Here is a 20473-nt window from a genome sequence, read left to right as displayed (position 1 = left end):
GTGTAAATATTTTAAATTGAAGATCGAATTCATTCATTGTATTCATATAGGGTCAAGGAGTGTAGTTATAAAAAATCATCAAAATCGGAGTTAAAATAACCGTTAAATCGTGATTTTTCGTTTATAACCGTTGAAAAGCTTTGTCCCGTTACTTGATCTCTGAATGTTTTTTTTTTTGTGATTTTTTGCTGATGTGATCTCCAAGCATATACAAACAATTTTGACGGTTTGGATCGTTGAAATTAGTTTTGGAGAATTCGTAAAACGATAGATTGACTAACACTTAGAGTTCATTTATACTTTCATTAAGTATAACAAAAGATTTTGTGGTATCCACTTGTGTAAATATTTTAAATTGAAGATCGAATTCATTCATTGTATTCATATAGGGTCAAGGAGTGTAGTTATAAAAAATCATCAAAATCAGAGTTAAAAATAACCGTTAAATTGTGATTTTTCGTTTATAACCGTTGAAAAGCTTTGTCCCGTTACTTGATCTCTGAATGTTTATTTTTTATGATTTTTTGTTGATGTGATCTCAAAGCATATACAAACAAGTTTGACGGTTGGGATCGTTGAAATTAGTTTTGGAGAATTCGTATGCCATCAATCAAGTTCCGTGTGTGTGTGTGTGTATATATATTTATTAAGTAGATTTAAATCTATTTATTTTGTACGTATAAATTATAATTGACTGGTACACGGAATAGTACATACATCACGTGTCACGTGTGTCATTATAAAAATAGTGAGATATGTCATGACAGTCATGTGTGTGATAAAAAGTTAATAACTTTAAAAAAAAAAAAATTTCTCACCACTTCTATTAATTTTCATTTTTCCCTCTCTTTTTTGTTTCCTTTTCAACTTTTTCTTATCATTTTCACTTTTCCCTCTAACATCTTTCCCTAATTCCCTCACTTTTTTGTTTTATTTTCAACTTTTCTTAACATTTTCATTTTCCCTCCATTTTTTTTTTCAAAAAGGGCGGCAAGTTGGCAAATGGCAATGGCAAGAAATTGATTATTGAAATTTGAGAATGGAAACAAATCACATCTGAGTCCTGACGCATCAAATTTCAATGGATGCAAAATCATGCAAATATGCAATGCATGATCATGCATATTAAATTATTAATTAATAATTATTATAGTTTTTATAAAATTTAATATATATATATATATAATTAGTATAGATAGACTTAATATTTTGGGAGTATAATTATTATAGTATATATAATTATTATAATTGACACACCCCGACCGAGATCGGAGCGTGCTGGCCGTCACACGAAGGTGACGTAGCCATGTGCACGTGCGGAAGCTAATAAAGTAGTAATAAAAGGTACGAATAATTAAAAACTAGCATACAAAGTACTAGAATAAGTGCTAGTATGTGCGGTACAATTCCAGAGCAGGTCTATAGCAGCCCAACAAAAACGACAACAGTAGTATGCCCGAAGGCGACCCTACAAGGGTGAGTGTCTGTCAGAAACGCCGAAAAGCCCTCTGGGGAAACCACCGCAACGGCTAAGCAACTAGAACCTGGAGGGGCGCAAAACAAAAGCGTGAGTGGGCAAAAACAAAGCTTTCGAAAACCATTTATAAAATACTTTCTAACCCCTCGCCGTAAAACCTGTATACTTCCCAGAAAATATATATACGCATAGTACAAGTGCTAAGCATGCTCAAATATATGCCATATGCTCGATAATATGCCATGCCGACATCTCATAAAGATATGCAAGTGCTCAGGTATAATCTTATCAACATCGTGTAATCTGGCAGCCGGAGTCACCTAACGTGACCTGTACGGCTGCATATAGAGCTCTAATCTCAATCTCAATATCTGAACCTGACCACGAGTCGGAACCACCTAAAGTGGTCTGTACGACAGGACTGGGTGTAAATAAGTGCTACGATCACGTGAAGCCTGGGCGAATAATCGCGGGTCACCTACAAGTCGGAACCACCTAATGTGGTCTGTACGACAGGCCTGTGCACCTAGCTTGGATCCAAGCTGAGCCTAAGGTGCGAGAGGTGAACATCACGTGAAAGCCTGTGCCCTGCTCAGGGCGGGAGCACTAACACCGGGGGTGCAGGTTATGAGCTCTCTAAACATCTCAAACAACTGCTGAAAGTAAATGCGAATACCACTTACCTGGCACTTACCTGTGCGTCCACAGCACCCAATATGCATATATGTATGTATGCCACTACTAATGCGTGCAATGATGCATAAACGATAATAATAACATGCATGGCATAAGGCAAATAACCCTTTTTAAATCAATTTCTGGGAATATAAATGTATATAGGTATATACGGAAAACAAAAGCCCACTCACTGGTATGTAGAAGGGTCGTAGCCCCCCTGTCTCGCGTGTGCACGCTCGTCCTCGGGGTACGTGTCACCTAAATGCGAAACAACTATAAAAACGTTAATTTTAAAGCACATAACCCGTTTCTCGTAAAAACTTCTCATACATTGCTCAAAATGGACAAATGAATATACCAACGTGCTCTACACAACCTCAGGATCACAACCATATTTTTAAAAATAATTTTTGGACCCCGCACGCGCCCCCACGCGCCAGCACAGGCACGGACCCACGCGCCCCCACGCGCGGCCACGTGCCAGGCACACTGACGGTGTCAACAGACGCCGTCAGGAATATTCCGTCAAACTGACGGAATATTCCGTCAAACTTAACCCCTGCCGTCAGGAATATTCCGTTAAACTTAACGGAATATTCCTGCTTCTTCTCCGGCCAGCCCCCCGACGCCGGCGCCGTCGCCGTCGCCGGCACCGTCGCCGGAAACCTGCAAATCGCTCTAACTCTCACGTTTTCCCACCTTTTTCCACGTTTCTTGCACCAATTTAAAGCTCTAAACTAGTAGAACACAACCAAACACATTTTAAGGTCTAAAACTCACTAGATTATACCTGTGCAAGCTTCCCAAAACCGGCCAACTCCACCACCAAGGATCCTTACGTCCAAATTCAACCAACGAGCCACTCCCAAGCTCCTGGGAACCTCACGAACACAACCACAAGCTCAGAAATCCCTAAAACTCAATGTATAAACTTTGCATGAACAGTACTCAAAACGGAGTTTAAGAAATCGACGTGAAAACGTCGATGTTCTCACCTGAAAATGATATATTCGTGCTCCCCTCGACCTCACGATCACAACTCCACCCTTGGTTTCCTCGATCTGCTACGAAATAATGGTTCTTGGTGTGTGTCCGTACGTATACAGTGGCAATGGGAGCTCGGGGGAGAGAAAGACAGGGAGAAGACAGAGGGAGAGAGAGACAGCAGTGTCAGTGTGTGTGTGGGAGTGTGTAAGGTTCCAAACACATGCCCCAACACTCCAAACAACCCACAACGTGACAAAAATCGAACTAGGGGCAAAATTGTAATTTCACACGTACGTTTTTAAAAATCCCGGGACGGGATGTCACAATAATTATTATAAATTTTATAGTTAATTTAATATATATATATATATATATATATTTATTATAATTTTTAGGGGTATAAAATTGTAAAATTAATGTATATAATTATTACAGTATTTTTTTAGGGTTATAAAATTATAAAAATAATATTCTGCTTATCGTGTATCGTGTTTACCCACGTGTATACCCGACCCAACCCGTTATCTTAACAGGTGCTTATCGGGTTACCCGATAAGACCCGATTCGTTATCGTGTCGACCCAAACACCTGTTAATTTCGTGTCGTGTCGTGTCGGGTTATCGGGTCGTGTCAGAAATTGCCAGGCCTAGGCATAAGGAGGTGATACAATACACATCTCAGAATTAAATCTCTCTCTCTCTCTCTCTTGTTGCCGCTGGCCCCCTCTCTTTATTCCTTAGATCGCTCAGTTAATTAGGCCTACAACACATTATTAAAACGCTCTTGCCAGAAGCTAAGGAACTGAAGGATCGTAGGAGGAGGCTATCTTCCACATATTCAAGAGCTCTCAATTGTTTTTCTGCCAATCAGGTTCTTTTAAAATAAATTAAGATATTTGAAAAAACCTTGAAGCATGAAAACATTTCCTATGGTGCATGAACCCCCTATATTTATATTTTCCTTCCAATTATATATATCGTATATATGTTCATATATTTTGTCAATATATATAATTTTTCATGCATTACGCATAATAAAAAAAATAAATAAAATAAATAAAACCAAAATTGGGTAATTTTTTTTAGCACCACCATGCTAGCCTGAAGCCCACATTTGAAACCTAGCTGCGGTTAGGGTTTCTTTGCACACCCGCATGCCTTTTGGGCTTGGACCTGTGGCCTGTAGCCATGATTAGGGCTGCTCCTAGTAGCCACCTGAGCCCATTAAACTCTATAGGGCCTTGCCTTACTCACAGCACCCATGCCCACCATGTTTTGACCATGGTTTTTCGAACCCAATACTAAGTTTTGGCATTCTAATTTTTTTTGCTTCTACGATCGACCCCAAATGGTCTCAATCTATTGAATTAATTAAAGTGACTAGCAGTCCACTAATCTGACAATTAATCCGAAATTATTGGCATGAAGCTCACTTTTTGGCATTAACGATTCAATAAATTATTTTGTCTCTTTGAACCGTTGACCATCTTTCGTAGTCCCGAAACACTCACACTTAGGTTCCTGAAGCAATCCACAAATCCACTACACTTTATTGTATATGGTATTATGTGTTCTCGCAGGTACCCTTATATATATGAACTAAAACGTTCATAACTAAATCGAACTTGTAGTTTCGAATTTAGTGCCTTTGAAACTTGAAGTTTTCATTCAAAACTTACCACATGAAACCTGTAACTTTCATGCATAAATTAAACCAATACATGTCTATAGAACCTCAAATGTTCTACAATCTATGTCTATGGCTTTCCAGATGACTAACCATGTTTTGTTGTACTCTCTGTTTAGGGTCATGTCGAACTTGAACAAGTTCGATTTCACCGCTCTGGAAGTCTCCGGAAGAAATTACCTGAAGTGGGTTCAAGACGTGAAACTTTATCTTACTGTAAAAAGTCTTAGAGTTACCATTGAGGAACCAATTGACGATGCACCTGTCGACGAAGCTCAGAAAGCTATTGCTATGATCTTCATCCGAAAACACATCCATGATGCACTGTAGATTGAGTACCTCATAAAGGAGGATCCACGTACCCTCTGGCTCGCCTTGGCAGATCGCTTTGATCACTAGAAAGACATTTTATTGCCTGAAGCAAGTTATGACTGGCAGCATTTACGCTTCCAAGACTTTATGTCTGTGAATGAATACAACTATGAAGTTTATAGAATCTGATCACTGCTTAAGTTTTGTAACAAGGACTTAACCGAACAGGATCTCTTGGAGAAGACTTATTCGATCTTCAATGCCATCATTATTGTCCTGTAGCAACAATACAGGGCACATAAGTTCACCAAATTTTTAGATTTGATATATCTTCTACTTCTTGCTAAAAAGCAGAACCAGCTTTTGATGAAGAATCATCAAGCTCGACCTACCAGCTCAAACACTGTGCCTAAAGCGCACGCGACAACTTTTAGCAGCCATAACCGATAGAGATCCTGTTGTGGCCATGGGAAAGGGAAAGGGCGAAGCCTCACCACGAGCCCAAGGTCCACCACACAGAGGCCCATCCAAGGGAGGAAATTTGACCTAGAAGCGCCAACCCCTTGCCTCGAAGGCCCCAAACTTCAAGAACAAAGGAAAATATACCGTTCAATCGGATTCCATTGAATTGGACATGTGCTACCGCTGTGGATCAAGAGATCATTGGTCACGTGTATGCCGAGCTACCCTCAATGCCATTGCCAAGTATCATTCCTGTCGTGAGTCCAACATTGCGCATGTAGAAATCCCCGAAGTGGCTACTACAACTCTGAGGGTTTCAGATTTTCAGGAGGTATCCGTTCCTATGGAAGAATAAATTTTAGACATGTTTTTAAGGTGTTTAACCCCTAGTGGTCGAATCCCCACCTAAATTTTCTAGGCTTGTGTTTTAATTTTGAACAATTTTTCTATGGATATTATTTCTTGAATTGATTAATTGAATGAATGGAGTTATATTTATGCATGTAACCGATTCAATTAATCTATTTCTAGGTATGACTAATGGGGAAGTTAGTTGTCTGGCTGATAGTGCAACTACACACACCATATTGCATGAGAAACAGTATTTTACTAACTTCGTACCTAAGAATGCACCTTTGACAACCCTCTTAGGCCCATCCAACCTGATAAAAAGATACAGAAAGGCCTGTATAATGTTGTCCAATGGTACTGAATTAACCATTAAGAGGCACTCTATTCTCCACGTTCTGGAAAAACGTTGCTGAGTTTTAGAGATATTCGAGATAATCAATATCATGTTGAAACCACTGAAAATAATTGTTCTGAATTTCTTTGTATCACTTTTTACCAATATGGCAGGAAGCATCTTCACTAGAAGCTGGAACATCTCCTGAGTGGGTTGTACATAACAACCATTCGAGTTATAGAGACACACTATGTGGCCAGCCCTAGTACTGGCTTCCAGGACACTTTACTGCTTTGACATGATCGAATGGGACACCTCGGACGAGATATGATGTGTCGTATCCTCAAAGCATCTCATGGGCATCACTTCAAATCTTATTCCAGCCATTCGCTTTGCAAAGCAGGTTCGTTAGGGAAATTGAACATTCAACCCTTAATTACAAAGATTATTCATGACCCCCTTAAATTACGACCCCCTTAAATTTCTTCAGAGGATTCAAGGGGATATTTGTGGACCTATCCAATTAACATGTAGACCATTTAGATACTTTATGGTGTTGGTTGATGCATTGACACGATGATCACATGTCTTCTTATTGTCCACATGCAATACTGCATTTGTGAAACTCCGAGCACAAATTATTAAGCTTAAGGCTCACCACCCTGATTATCCGATCAAGTCAATTCGACTAGATAATGCTAGAGAGTTTACGTCACAGACCTTTGATGATTATTGCATGTCTGTTGGGATTGAAGTTGAACATCATGTACCCCATGTTTATACCCAAAACGGCTTGACAGAAGCTTTCATAAAGCACCTTTAAACGATATCTCGGACTTTGGTTATGATAACCAATTTGCTGGTATCTGCCTGGGGCCATGCAATATTGCACGCAAGCTATGTTGGTCCGCCTGAGGCCCACCGCTACCCAACCTCATTCACAATTACAGTTGGTTACTAGATACGAGCTTGACGTCTCGCATTTACGTGTGTTTAGGTGCACAATCTATGTGCCAATATAGCCGCCACTATGTACCAAATTGGGTCCCCAAAGAAAAATGAGAATTTATGTCGGTTATGGTTTGGCATCCATTATTTGCTGCTTAGAGCCATTGACAAGATATCTCTTTACCACATGTTGTGCAGATTATCACTTTGATAAGACAGTCTTCCTGTTGTTAGGGGGAGATAAGATCATTAACGGTCCTATAGAATGCCGTGAATTCTCGTGGATTACTCCCACTATGTCTCATTTAGATCCCCACACACCTCAGTCTGAAACTGAAGTGCGACGCATTATAGATCTTCAGAGCATTGCTCAAAGCATGCCGGATGCTTTTACTAATCTAGCAAAGATGATGAGATCACATATACTCGATGCAAATGCATTTATAAGGATGGACATACCGATCGTACGCCGTAAGATTTATGTGGTCGACATATATTACAATAATTGGAAAATCGGAATGTGACTTCTTAATGAACATATAAGGGCATAATTCATTGTTCACATATCCCCGACTAGTCAAATACTTACTCAAACGGTTATACCACATTCTTCTGGATTGCTTCAAAACGTAGAGTTAACGCCTCAGCCGATTTGAGAGTGTGTTCCGAGGTTTGGAAATATTTGATCCAATCAATGTAAAACCTTCAGGAACTTTCATATAAATTTTTGTATCAAGATCCTTATAAAGATACACAGTTACTACGTCCATCAGCTGCATACTCAGTTTTTCGGAAACTACCAAATTGATAAGGTAGCGAAAAGTAATCACATCCATAACGGGTGAATAAGTTTAGTTATAGTCAATCCCGGGGCGTTGTGAGAAGCATTACGCAATAAGATGAGCTTTGTAATTCACAATTTGGTTCTGCTCATTATGCTTCCGAACGAAAACCCACTTGTCGCCAACGAGCTTCACATTTGGAGGAATAGGAGCTACAGGTCCAAACACTTTACGTTTCGCAAGTGAATCAAGTTCAACTTGGATTGTTTGTTTCAAGTTTGAACAATCGGTTCTACATCGACATTCATCAACGGAACGGGGTTCAATGTTATCGTTCAACATAATCTCAATAGCTACTACATATGCTAATGCATTGTCAACGATCATCTCATTTCTACACCAAACATCATCTAAACTATTATAATAGACCAAAATCTCACGATTCTCAGGAGGTGGATGTGTCTCTTTAAGGACATTTCCATAATCTAGAATTTCCTCATGAGTTGGATAGAATGATTAAGTGACAGTCGGATTCACAGTAGGCTCTTCAGGTGCCTGTGCCGTGGGTTTACTCTTCCAGGGGTGTAAATCCTTGGAACCAAATGGTTTACCACACTTGTGTATAGAGGCAGATGATTGGCTAGCTGCTAATGTACGTGGATCGGCCAAAGTGGTGTCCAGAGCCTCCAGGAGGGAATTCCGTCGTACATTTGGTACATCCATCTTTACAGGCACATCCGCAGCTAGAATATGTGATCTTGTCACTCGTGCTAGATCGGTGAAAGCATCTGGCATGCTCTGAGCTATGCTCTGGAGATCTAACATGCACTGCACTTCAGTTTTAGACTGAGCAGTGCAGGGATCTAAATGAGACAAAGTGGGAGTCGTCCACAATAATTTGCATCATTTATAATGAACGTTGACATTCTTATCTCCCCCTAACGATAGGAAAATTGTGTCATAAAAGTGACAATCCGCGAAACGAGCAGTAAACAAATCGCCTGTCAAGGGTTCTAAGTAATGAATAATCGAAGGAGAATCATATCCGACATAGATTCTCATCCTTCGTTGAGGCCATATTATGTACGTAAGGGCGGCGAAATCGACACATAGACCGCATAACAAAAAACGCGTAGATGCAATACGTCGGGTTCGTATCCAGTAATCAACTGAATGGTGTTATCTGGTTGGGTTGCAATAGGCCTCAAGCAAACCAACATGGTTGCATGCAATATTTCATGGCCCTAAGCAGCGATTAGGAACTTGGTATGTATGACCAACGATCGAGCAATCATTTGTAAACGCTTAATGAATGCCCCTGCCAGGTCGTTCTGGGTGTGAATATGGGGTACTGGATGTTCAACTTCAACCCCAACAGACATGCAATAGTCATAAAAAGCTTTAGATGTGAATTCTCCAGCATTATCCAATCGAATATATTTGATCGGATAATAAGCGTGGTAAGCCGTGAACTTGATAACCTGAGCCAATAGTTTGGAGAATGCAGCGTTTCTTGTGGACAACAAAGCACACGTGTGACAAACGTGTGTAAGTGTCAACCAAAACCATAAAATATCTAAATGGTCCACATGAAGGGTGAATCAGTCCACAAATGTCGCCTTGACTTCTTTATAGAAAAATGTGAGGATTTGAACGAATCTTGTCATAAGAAGACTTAATAATAAGCTTTCCCATAGAACAGGTTTGACATGCGATTCCTTAAATCGAGCTTAAACTTCAGGTTAGTGGATGCCAGGCCGGTCTAGAGATTTATGAGGCCCGGGGCAACGCCAAAAGATGTGCCCTCACTTTATATAAAAAAATTATTTGTTTTCACACGTAAGACATCGATAAAATTATACTTAGAAAATCACTTCAAACTTAATAATTTAGAAACACAAAAAAACTAATTTATTTTGTATCGTGAGAAGGAAACAAAAAAAACTTCGGGTTTACAAGTATATAGATATGACTTTTGTTTTCCATCTAAACTTTTAAAGTGTTTTTGTATAAATCGTGAGGTGTTTTTTTTTCTCTTATTTACTAACCTTGTCAATATGGGATTAAAAAAATAATGATATTTTTAAGTCCTTAATTGATATGTATAAGTAATAAATGGGTACTAAATTAAACTTTTTGATGACGCATTATATGATTTGCAATTTGGTCAACGCATTACTCTTTGTTGAAGATTAGACTTGAATTGGAACAAATGTTTAAAAATAATAATCTACATAGCCACTAGCTACTAATTAAAAATAAATTAACAACCAAACAAAAATTCATAAAAATTGAAAGGAATAAACATGCACTTAGCATTTCGAACTTACGACTTCTCGTTAATTTTAAACAACAAAAATCATTGATTCTAATTAAACTTCTTGATAATTTAACCAAATTTTATATATTTATACTCTTATGAAAAGAAATTTGTAAAAAATTGAAAGGTAAATAAGCACACATGGTGTTTTGAACCCAAGACCTCCTCATTAATTTCAAACAACAAAACCACCAATTCAAGTTAAATTTCTTTATCATTGAACCAAATTTTTTAAATTTATACTGCAATACCCTAAAAATTTTAAATATATGAATTTGATATTCATAATTATGAATATGTGGAGAAAATCGAAAATAAATCGATTTATTGTTATGAATTTCGAATGGGGAAAATGTGAAATTTCGCTTCCGGATTTTATTATTATTTATGTCGTAAATGCCCCTAGTTTGATTAACATAATTATACGAAGACGTATTTTTATCCTCATATATTCTATCGTATATCTTGGCATATTTGGATGGAGCTAGATGTAACATCTTACATCGACCAATGGAGAGGGGGTGATGTGCCTTATATGTGCCCACCTCCATAAAGCACGAGGCCTTTTGGGAACTCATTGGCTTCGGATTCCATCGGAACTCCGAAGTTAAGTGAGTTTGGGCGAGAGCATTCCCAGGATGGGTGACCCACTGGGAAGATCTCATGTGAGTTCCCAGAAACAAAACCTTAAGGGTGTAGTCGGGGCCTAAAGCGGACAACATCGTGCTACGACAGAGCTGGTCTTGGATGTGACACTCAATCTAACGAATGCGTAGGCGCAAACCATTTGTGAAACGGAGTTATAACGAAAGTTATAAACGAACGAAAGTAGGGGTAAAATAGTCATTTTGCTAGGAATATGTAAGGCTCCAGATTTGTGAGAGCCTTGTTTTGGTAAAAGGAGGCCACATGAGTGGCTAAAGAGAAAGGAAAAAAAATAAAAAAGGGAAAAAGAGGAAGGAGGGGGAAAAAGGAAGGTGGTGGCAGGAAAGAAAAGAGGAAACTGAGGGAACAGAAGGATAAATAAATAAATAGGGTTTGGCCGAATCGGGAGAATGGAGAAGAAGAAGGGACCAATGAGAGGAGAGAGCTGGGAGAGGAAGGAAAAGAAGATAGAAGCATGGAATCACCCGCCCATTCCCCTTGTCACCCGACCTGATTGGAAACCATGGAACCCGATGGATTTCCAGCCAAATTCCGGCGAACTACGCCGAGACACCACTTGAAAAATACTCCTTAATCTTCCCTCTACCAATTCCACCCATAAATTCATACAATTTGGCCTTGGATTCGCAGGAATTGTACCGGTGATACCATTCTATCACATCCCAGTACGGCTCCGCTGTAGCACAATATTGTCTGCTTTGGGCTTACAATTCCGTCGCGGTTTTATTTATGGGAACTCATTGGCTTCGGATTCCATCGAAACTCCGAAGTTAAGCGAGTTTGGGCGAGAGCATTCCTAGGATGGTTAACCCACTGGGAAGTTCTTGTGAGTTCCAAGAAACAAAATCGTGAGGGAATGATAAGCCCAAAGTAGACAATATCGTGCTACGGCAGAGTCGGACTGGGATGTGATAGAATGGTATCAGAGCCACTTTGCCATTCGGTACGGATGTGTCGGAGAGGACGCCGGGTTCCCCTTAAGTGGGGTGGATTGTGACATCCCACATCAACCAACGGAAAAGGGGTGATGTGCCTTATATGTACATGCTCCTCTCCCTATAGCACGAGGCATTTTGGGAACTCACTGGCTTCGGATTCTATCGGAACTCTGAAATTAAGCGAGTTTGGGCGAGAACATTCCTCGGATAGGTGACCCACTGAGAAGTTCTCGTAAGTTCCCAGAAACAAAACCGTGAGGGAATGGTAAGCCCAAAGCGAACAATATCGTGCTATGGCTGAGCCAGACTGGGATGTGACAAATCTTAAAGCTAACTCAGCCAATTACCACCACTAATAGGCTCCCCTTAACCCAAGGAACAAAGCCCAGATAGTGGTGGAGGCGTCGAAACACGTATGGAGGTCAAATCAAAGCACACCTAATTTTAGGGTTACGGTGGTTCGTGGGTAATTTCAGGCATTTCTCGACAAAATTGCTCTTCGGCCTAGGTATGAAAATTTCTCCCTTCACTGAGATCTACTTGCCTGTAAAATTTGGTAATTTTTGGAAATAGTTGAATTTTCTAGCGAGTCAGGACGGCCGGCCACCGCATGGGCCAAAACCCCACCTTCAATTCCTGGACTAATTTGGATACCTTAATTCCATATGTGACGCCCGATTAATGAAATCACGTCGTATTACTATAGTTTTGATAGAGACCGCCTTTTAGACATTATATGATTTGACGATCTGACCGTTGGATTGGCACTAAACTTAAATACGTAATAGAACATAACATTTGAGGATATTAGGAACTGACGAATTAGGAATCTAGCGTACGGATCTTCCCGGATTGGTTTCCTAAGTTTGTAAAACTAAACGTCCGCTACCACGTAATTTTAGCGACTGGCAGAAATCCAACCGTTGGGTTGTTTTGAAAATTTTAAGATATTGTTCTAGAAAATTAAAGGGACCCTTGGGAAGTTACGGATCAGAAATCTGATAGGCTAATCTTCCGGATTAGATTACTAGGGTTGTGGACCCAACCTTCGACCTTGATTTACAGTTGACTTTTTAGTTAACTAGGCCAAATCATTCTGACGTGTCATTTATCTTAGAGTGTTGTTGGGATTTCATGGAGCTTAATGTGCTCATCATGATGACGTGTGTCTCGATTTATGTATTACTGGCACCATATTGAGTAATACTGGTTTATTAAATGTGATTTCTATTGAATTGTTATTATTATTATTAGACTCGTTGACCAATGTGGTTAGAGAATAACATTATGCTTCATTGAATGTTTCTTTGAGATGTTGCATACTGTGAATTGCGGTGTTATGTGAAGCACAATGATTTTTATGATGGATGGATTAGAAATTTTGTTTGTCATGTGGGTTTTTTATGTAGCCCTAAATCTAATAATTTCTTGCTTGTTAAGTCCTATTGATTGATTGATTGGGGTAGTTAGGTCTTTCGGCTTGAACGGAATGTGATATAGATGGAGTTGTATTGAGGGTACGTAGGCAGTCTAACAAGAAGTCAGATACAATCGTAAAATAAACGAGATTAAATTTTAGTGGGAATTCGTCAAAGAAAGAAATATTAGAATGGTTATTAACAAAAGGTAATAATGACATTTTAGCCCTACCACTAAATATAAATTCTGAACTAATTTGGCGGGGCGTTACATATACTCTTATGAAAACATATATAAATATATTACCCTAATAATTTTGGTGTCCCCAATTATTTTGGGCCCCAGACAGTTGCTCTGGCAACACTGGGCCTAGGCCGAGCCTGGTGGATGCCCGTGTGACAACTTAAGGATACAGCGAATCGCTGTTCATCCAGGGTGTCCTAAACAATCATGCCAAAGTGTGATTTTGTGCACGGTCCTAGATGTAGGGCTGGCCACATAGTGACTTTCTATAGGGCGTATGGTCGTAGTATACAAACCACTAGGGATACACTCCATCTTATCTAAAATACGATTTTGGCCATATTTATAGGAAATTATGCACAAAAAGTTTAACTCCGTTTTCGTCATAGGTTTCAGCATGGTAATTATTATCTCTAATGTCCTTGAAACTCATCAATGTTCTTCCGAAACATGGAGAATAAAGTGCCCCTCATCAATGGTCAAAATTGTACCATTGGACAACATTATACGTGCCTTACTGTATCCTTCGATCAAGTTGGATCGGCCTGAGAGGGTTGTTAGAGGTGTATTCTTAGGTATGAAGTTAGTTGCGTTCACGCAAAACGATGTGCATGGTTGCACTATCTTCTAAACAACTAACTTCCCCAATAGTCATACCTAGAATGAAAAATTAATTTAAATCGGTCACATGCGTAAAAGTTCTTAAACAAATATCCATTCAACATAATTTAAGTATTTAGAGATGGTAATTAATTAAAACTTAATTCCAAAAAACAAATCATCAACAAATAATCCAAACATAAAGGAAAATTGTTCAAAATTTAACCAAAAACACAAAGGGGGTTTGGCCACTAGGTGGAATTTGGCCCCAATGTCTAAATTTCAACTAGAAAAATAGTTTATGTCAAAGATTCTAATCTTCCATAAGGGTAACGACCTCTTGAAAGTTAGAAACCTTCATCTTCGTACTCTCCAGTTCGTCCACTTGCACAAAGTTTGATTCAAACTTCTTACGACGAGAATGATATTCAACTACAACCTTCTAGGGAGCTCAGCAAACACGAGACCAATGGTCCTTTGAACTACAGTCATAACACATGTCTGCATCCATGGTTTCAAGTGTTTTGCCCTTATTCTTGAAGTTTGGGGCCTTGGGAGTGAGGTTAGGGCACTTCTGGGCTTTGTTTCCTCCCTTAGATGGGCCTTGACTCTGTTGACCTTGACTGGGTGGCTTCTGGCTGCCCCTACCACACCTTTTTTGGCGTTTTGGGCGTTGGTTTGTGTTATAGTGTGCTTCAGGCACAACAATCACCCTAGTAGGTCGAACTTGATGATTTTTCATCAACAACTGATTTTGCTTTTCAGCAAGAAGTAACTGCAGGACAATATTAGTAGCATATAAGGTCGAATAGGTTTTCTCCAGGAGATCTATACGGTCAAATTCTAGTTACATAACTTGAGAAGTGATCGGATTCGACAAACTTCAGAATTATATTCATTCACAGACTTAAAGTCTTGGAAGCAAAAATGTTGCCAGTTATGTCTTGCTTCAGGTAAGAAGATGTCCTTTTTGTGATCAAAACGATCAGCCAAAGTGACCCCTAATGCTCATGGATCATCCTCAGCAAGGTACTCAGTTTGTAGGGCATCATGAATATGTCTTCGGATGAAGATCATGGCAATGGCTTTCTCAGCTTCGCCAACCGGGTTGTCCATCTCATCTTCAATGGCGAGACGCAAATTCTTTGTAGTGAGGTGGAGCTTCACATCTTGGACCCACTTGAGGTAGTTCCTTCCAAAGACCTCCAAAATGGTAAAATCGAGTTTGTTCAAATTCAACATGTTTCTATCACAAAATAGGCGGTTAGTGTAACGGAGAAAAAATCCATACACATAGGAATAGAACATTTAGGTTCTAATAGACATGTATTGGTTTAAATTTGCATGAAAAACTTCGGGTTTTCATGGGTGATGTTTTTAAGGAAAATTTCAGGTTTTCAGACAAGGCATGTTTCTAGAAACTTCAGGTTTCGAAATAATTGAACTTCAGGTTCATATGTTCCTGCAAACAAGCACAAATATACATGAAAATATGCAACACGAAAATCTGCAAATAGAACTTCAGGTCTATAATTATAATGCAATTAATTATTTAGACTTCGAGCCAAATTTAAAGTGTGGGTGAAAAAATATAAAACCCATAGGGCCTAAAATAATTAGGCAATTAAATTTGGGGTCCAAAATAAGGGGCCAAAACCCATGGGTGGACTAATCAAATAGAAGCCATGCGGCCTAGGCCCAAATATTAGGCAAGGTTAGGATTGAGCCTAGCATGTAGACAGGCTCAACATCACAAAATAGGTGGGCGGCATGCACAAGCACAAAATAGAAGGGCCCGTGAAGGGCACTGATCAGCTGTGATGTATACACGGGTGCATGAAAGAAACAGCAGGAGCCCAAAAGGGCTTAACTAGTTCTCGGGTCAGGTTATCATTAAAGCCCAAAGGGCTGGTGATGTGGGTCAAGGCTCTAGGCACAAGTAGGCCCAATAACAAAGGTGTTGTGTGTATGGACCAAAAGGATCCGAGGCCTGTTAGGGCTTGGGTTGGATCTTCAGGCTACCCCAAAGGTGCTGGGTGTCAGGATCTTTCGGAGATGGTTGACTACACCACTTCAGGCGGTGTTCCATGGTTGGTGCAAGCATTTGGTTCATCGAAGAACCAAGATTGGACGACGGAGGTTGAATCGCAACGTCGGGAAGTGAAAACCGAAGAGATTTGAGTGAATCTGAAAAACAAAACTCACAAAATCGACGAGGAGGAGCTGGGCTTCAGGCCTAGAGTTGGGACGAGGACGATGATGCCTAAAAAACACCAGTTTGGTTCTGGGCTTACAGCTTTGATTTTCGTGGTTGGGCTAGGTTCGCCAAGCCAACTCAGGCTATTGGTCTGGTGCTGGCAGCTTGCACGATGGCGAGGCTCGGAAGCCGACGGTTCTTGATATGACAAGGAAGGTTTTTAACAAACCCTAATAATTTTTCGTAATTCCAGATTATGAAATTTAATTCAATTTGCATGCATATTCAATCAAATATTTTAATGCATGGACATATATTTGATGCAATTCATGGCAATATCAAAGTCACACAATTCAACAATTTTGAATATAATGCATACACAATTTATGTAGAATCTAAAATTCAAAAAACGTAAAGTTGGGTCATGTATTATGGTGAATGTTCATGATATTAGGGCTGCAAAATATCAAGATAAAAACCGTTGTTTTGGCAGAACCTGATTGCGTGATGATATAGATAAACTGGTTTGATGCAAAAAACCTTGTCATCAGAATCCTAGGCGCAACGGTAGCAACATGTTGATAACGTGTTGTGGCCTATGTTTAACTGATAAGGGAAGGGGGCCTACGGCAAAGAGAAAGATTGTGGAAAGATGTGCTTGTGGAATTGTGTAGAGGAATGTGTGTGTTATTCCCCCTACGTAGTGCCTTTATTTATAGTAATAACTATAAGGGGGAGAAAAAATCCTTCATCCCCAAGGAATATTACTCCATATAGGAAAGAATAACTACAATCAAATCTAATCTAGGATTTACACAATCACACTTAAACTAGAAGTTTACAACATAAACTTTTTTGGTTGAGGTGTTATAGTGTACTTCTCAGTCTCATTGACAACATTTTCTTGATTCCACAAAAAAAAATATCCTTCTTTTTATTTGACCTAGCTCAAAACGATGTCGTTTTGGCTAGGTCATTAAAAAACAACTTGAAAAAAAAAGCTCTTCTTCTTCGCAAAGTCGTTGTTTCTCTAAAAACCTAAAGCCGCAAAGCCATCAAACTCGCTTGCCCACTGTTGATATTGTTGTTTTACTTCATTGTCCAAAAGTGTTCGATGTCCTGTGAAGAATGAAGGAAAAAGAAAGAAAGAGAAAAAAAAAGGAAGAAAAAAGAAAGAAAAAAGAAAGAAAAAAAAAGATTGGCTCATGGTAGATGCGATGTCTGATAGGACCAGAGGTTGAAACAGTGCAAAGGGTATGGAGAAAAAAGGAAAATGAATAAAGTAAAACATTTGATTTTCATTCATACCTTACCCAAATGGTGAAATGAAGCTTATATACAACCCTAAAGGGGGAAGTGCTCACGATTAGAATACATCACCACATTCCCTACCGTTGGATGAAACCAACACTTAAAAGGATAAAACAACATACCATAAAGGATAGACTAGCAACTGCCTAATAATCCCATGTCCTAACAATCCTACCCTTTAAGAAGGAGCTTACCCACAAGCGTTGAAATCCGAAAAGAGTTCGAGAATGGCATCAGCATCCTCCCAAGTAGCATCATGTTCTGGTAAACCCAACGATTTGGTCAACCAACTCATGACAACATTGTTCCCGCGCTTAAACATGTCGTGCTGCAAAATTGTTTTCAGTGTCCAAGCCACCAGTCCATTGTCGGACGTAGGAGGAAATGCGAAGGAAGCAACAATATTAGAGCCTAGCTTAGGCTTGAGAAGAGAAACATGGAAGGTGGGATGGATGCGGAAGTCTGGAGGCAGGTCCAAGGTGTAGGCAACCTTCCCAACATGAGCAAGGACTTTGTAGGAGCCGTAAAACCTGAGTGCCAACTTGGGGTAGTTGGTGTAGTGGACAGAAGATTGGCGATAAGGTTGGAGGTGGAGGAAGACCCAATCGCAAACTGTGAACTCGCACTCATGGCGCTTCTTGTTAGCACAGTGACGCATGCGATCTTGAATGAGCTGCAAAATTTCAGGAATGAGGGAATGCAAAGCATCATGGTCACGAAGTGTGATGTCCATGATGTGTACTGGTGAAGACCAAGGCAAGTACGAGGAAACACGCGCTGAGGGGTATTCATAGATGACTTCAAAGGGAGTCATTTGGGTGGCCAAATGGAAAGTTGTTTTGTACCACCATTCTACCCATGACAACCATTCAACCTAAGAGGTGGGTTTATCACCTACAAAGCTATGCAGGTAGTGCTTAAAGGTACGGTTTAAGACCTCAGTTTAGCTATCCGATTGGGGGTGGTAAGTCGAGCTGCGGCAAAGCTGAGAGTTATGTAGCTTGAAAAAAGATTCCCAGAAATAGTTGATGAAAATAGGGTCATGGTCACTGACAATTGTCGCGGGCATGCTGTGGAGGCGGAACACCTCGCGGAGAAAAATATCAGCCACATTTTCTACCGAGTAGGGGTGTTTGATGGTGATAAGTGCACATAGTTAGAAAGCCGATCGACCACCACCAATATCGCATTGCGTCCTTGGGTAAAAGGAAAGCCTTCAAAAAAATCCATAGTCGGTCCAAATTTAAGATGGAATATGAAGTGGTTGAAGCAACCCTAGTGGCTTAATTGATTCATGGTTGGTGCCCTGGCAGGTATCACATGTCGATGCCTTCTTTAAGCCCCGCCAATTGAAATTTCGGCAAACTCGTTTATAGTGCAAAGGAATCCTGAGTGGCCTATAATAGGGGAAGAATGGAATTCCTGTAAAATGCGATGGCGCCGTAGAGAAGAAGCCACGATAAAAATGCCATCTTGGTAATATAGGAGATCATCCTCAGAGAGAAAAATAGGAACACGTCAGCCTAGAGTTTTGTAGGGCTTGAAGAATGGCAGAGGCCTCCGAATCTTGGGAATATTCGGCTTAAATCTCTGAAATACTATCAAAGATGGGTTGGGAAATACCCATAAAGGCCAAGTACTCATGTTGCCGAGATAATGCATCTACAGCTATGTTCGAAGACCCTGAACGTTATTAAAGTGTGTAGTTGTAGCTCAACAATTTAAGAAGCCATTTATGTTGGGTGTGGGAGGTGATTCGTTGGTTGAGAAAGTACTTTAAGGTTTAGTGGTCAGTCAGAATTTTGAATGAGTGCCCAAGCAAGTAAGGGTGCCACTTTTGTACCGCAAACACAATTGCCATACAAATCAAAATTACATACAAATTTGCGGTAATAACTTGCAAGACCCAAAAATCCCCTTAATCCTTTAAGCGTGTGAGGGTGAGGCCACTCCAAAATGCACTGGCCTTTCTGAGAATCGACCGCCACGCCCTCGACCAAGATGATGTGCCCAAGGTATGCCACTATGGTTTGTCCAAAATAGCATTTTGAATGCTTGACTTTAAAGTTGTGAGTACGCAGGACCTCAAGCATTAAGACCAAATGTGTGAGGTGAGTCTGCAAGTTCGGGCTAAAGACGAGAATATCGTCGAAGAAAACCAGGACAAACTACCATAAAAATGGTTTGAAGATATAATTCATTAAGGCTTGAAAAATGGAAGGGGCATTGCAGAGCCCAAACGACATCACTAAAAATTCAAATTATCCATCATGTGTGTGAAATGAGGTTTTGGGGATGTCGGGGCCATACATCCTGATTTGGTGAAAACCCAATCTAAGGTCCAGTTTGGAGAAAACTGTAGCACCGGGAAGTTCATCTAATAGCTCATCGTTGATCGGGACGGGAAAAAGGAACTTGACCGTAATCAAATTAAGGTCGCGGTAGTCCACACAAAATCACCAAGTGCAATTTTCCTTATGGACCAACAAAGCAGAGAAAGAAAAAGGGCTCGAGTTGGGGCGAATAACATTAGCAGCGAGCATGTCCTCCACCTATCGTTCAATTTCCGCTTTCTAAGCATGAGTGTAATGATATGGGCCAACATTCACTAGGTGGGTGCCCAGTAATAAGGTGATACGATGATCAATTGGCCGCAGAGGGGGAAGACTTGTTGGAGGCGTGAAAAGGTCTGAGTGGGTGTGCAGGAGCAGCTCAATAGGTGGTGGGATGGCCGGGACTCCCTCAAGAGATGAATGATCGTG

This window comes from Pyrus communis, chromosome 4, assembly GCF_041283825.1.
Source record: "Pyrus communis isolate YQ-2024b chromosome 4, ASM4128382v1, whole genome shotgun sequence".
Lineage (NCBI taxonomy): Eukaryota > Viridiplantae > Streptophyta > Magnoliopsida > Rosales > Rosaceae > Pyrus > Pyrus communis.
This window is presented reverse-complemented; position numbering follows the sequence as displayed.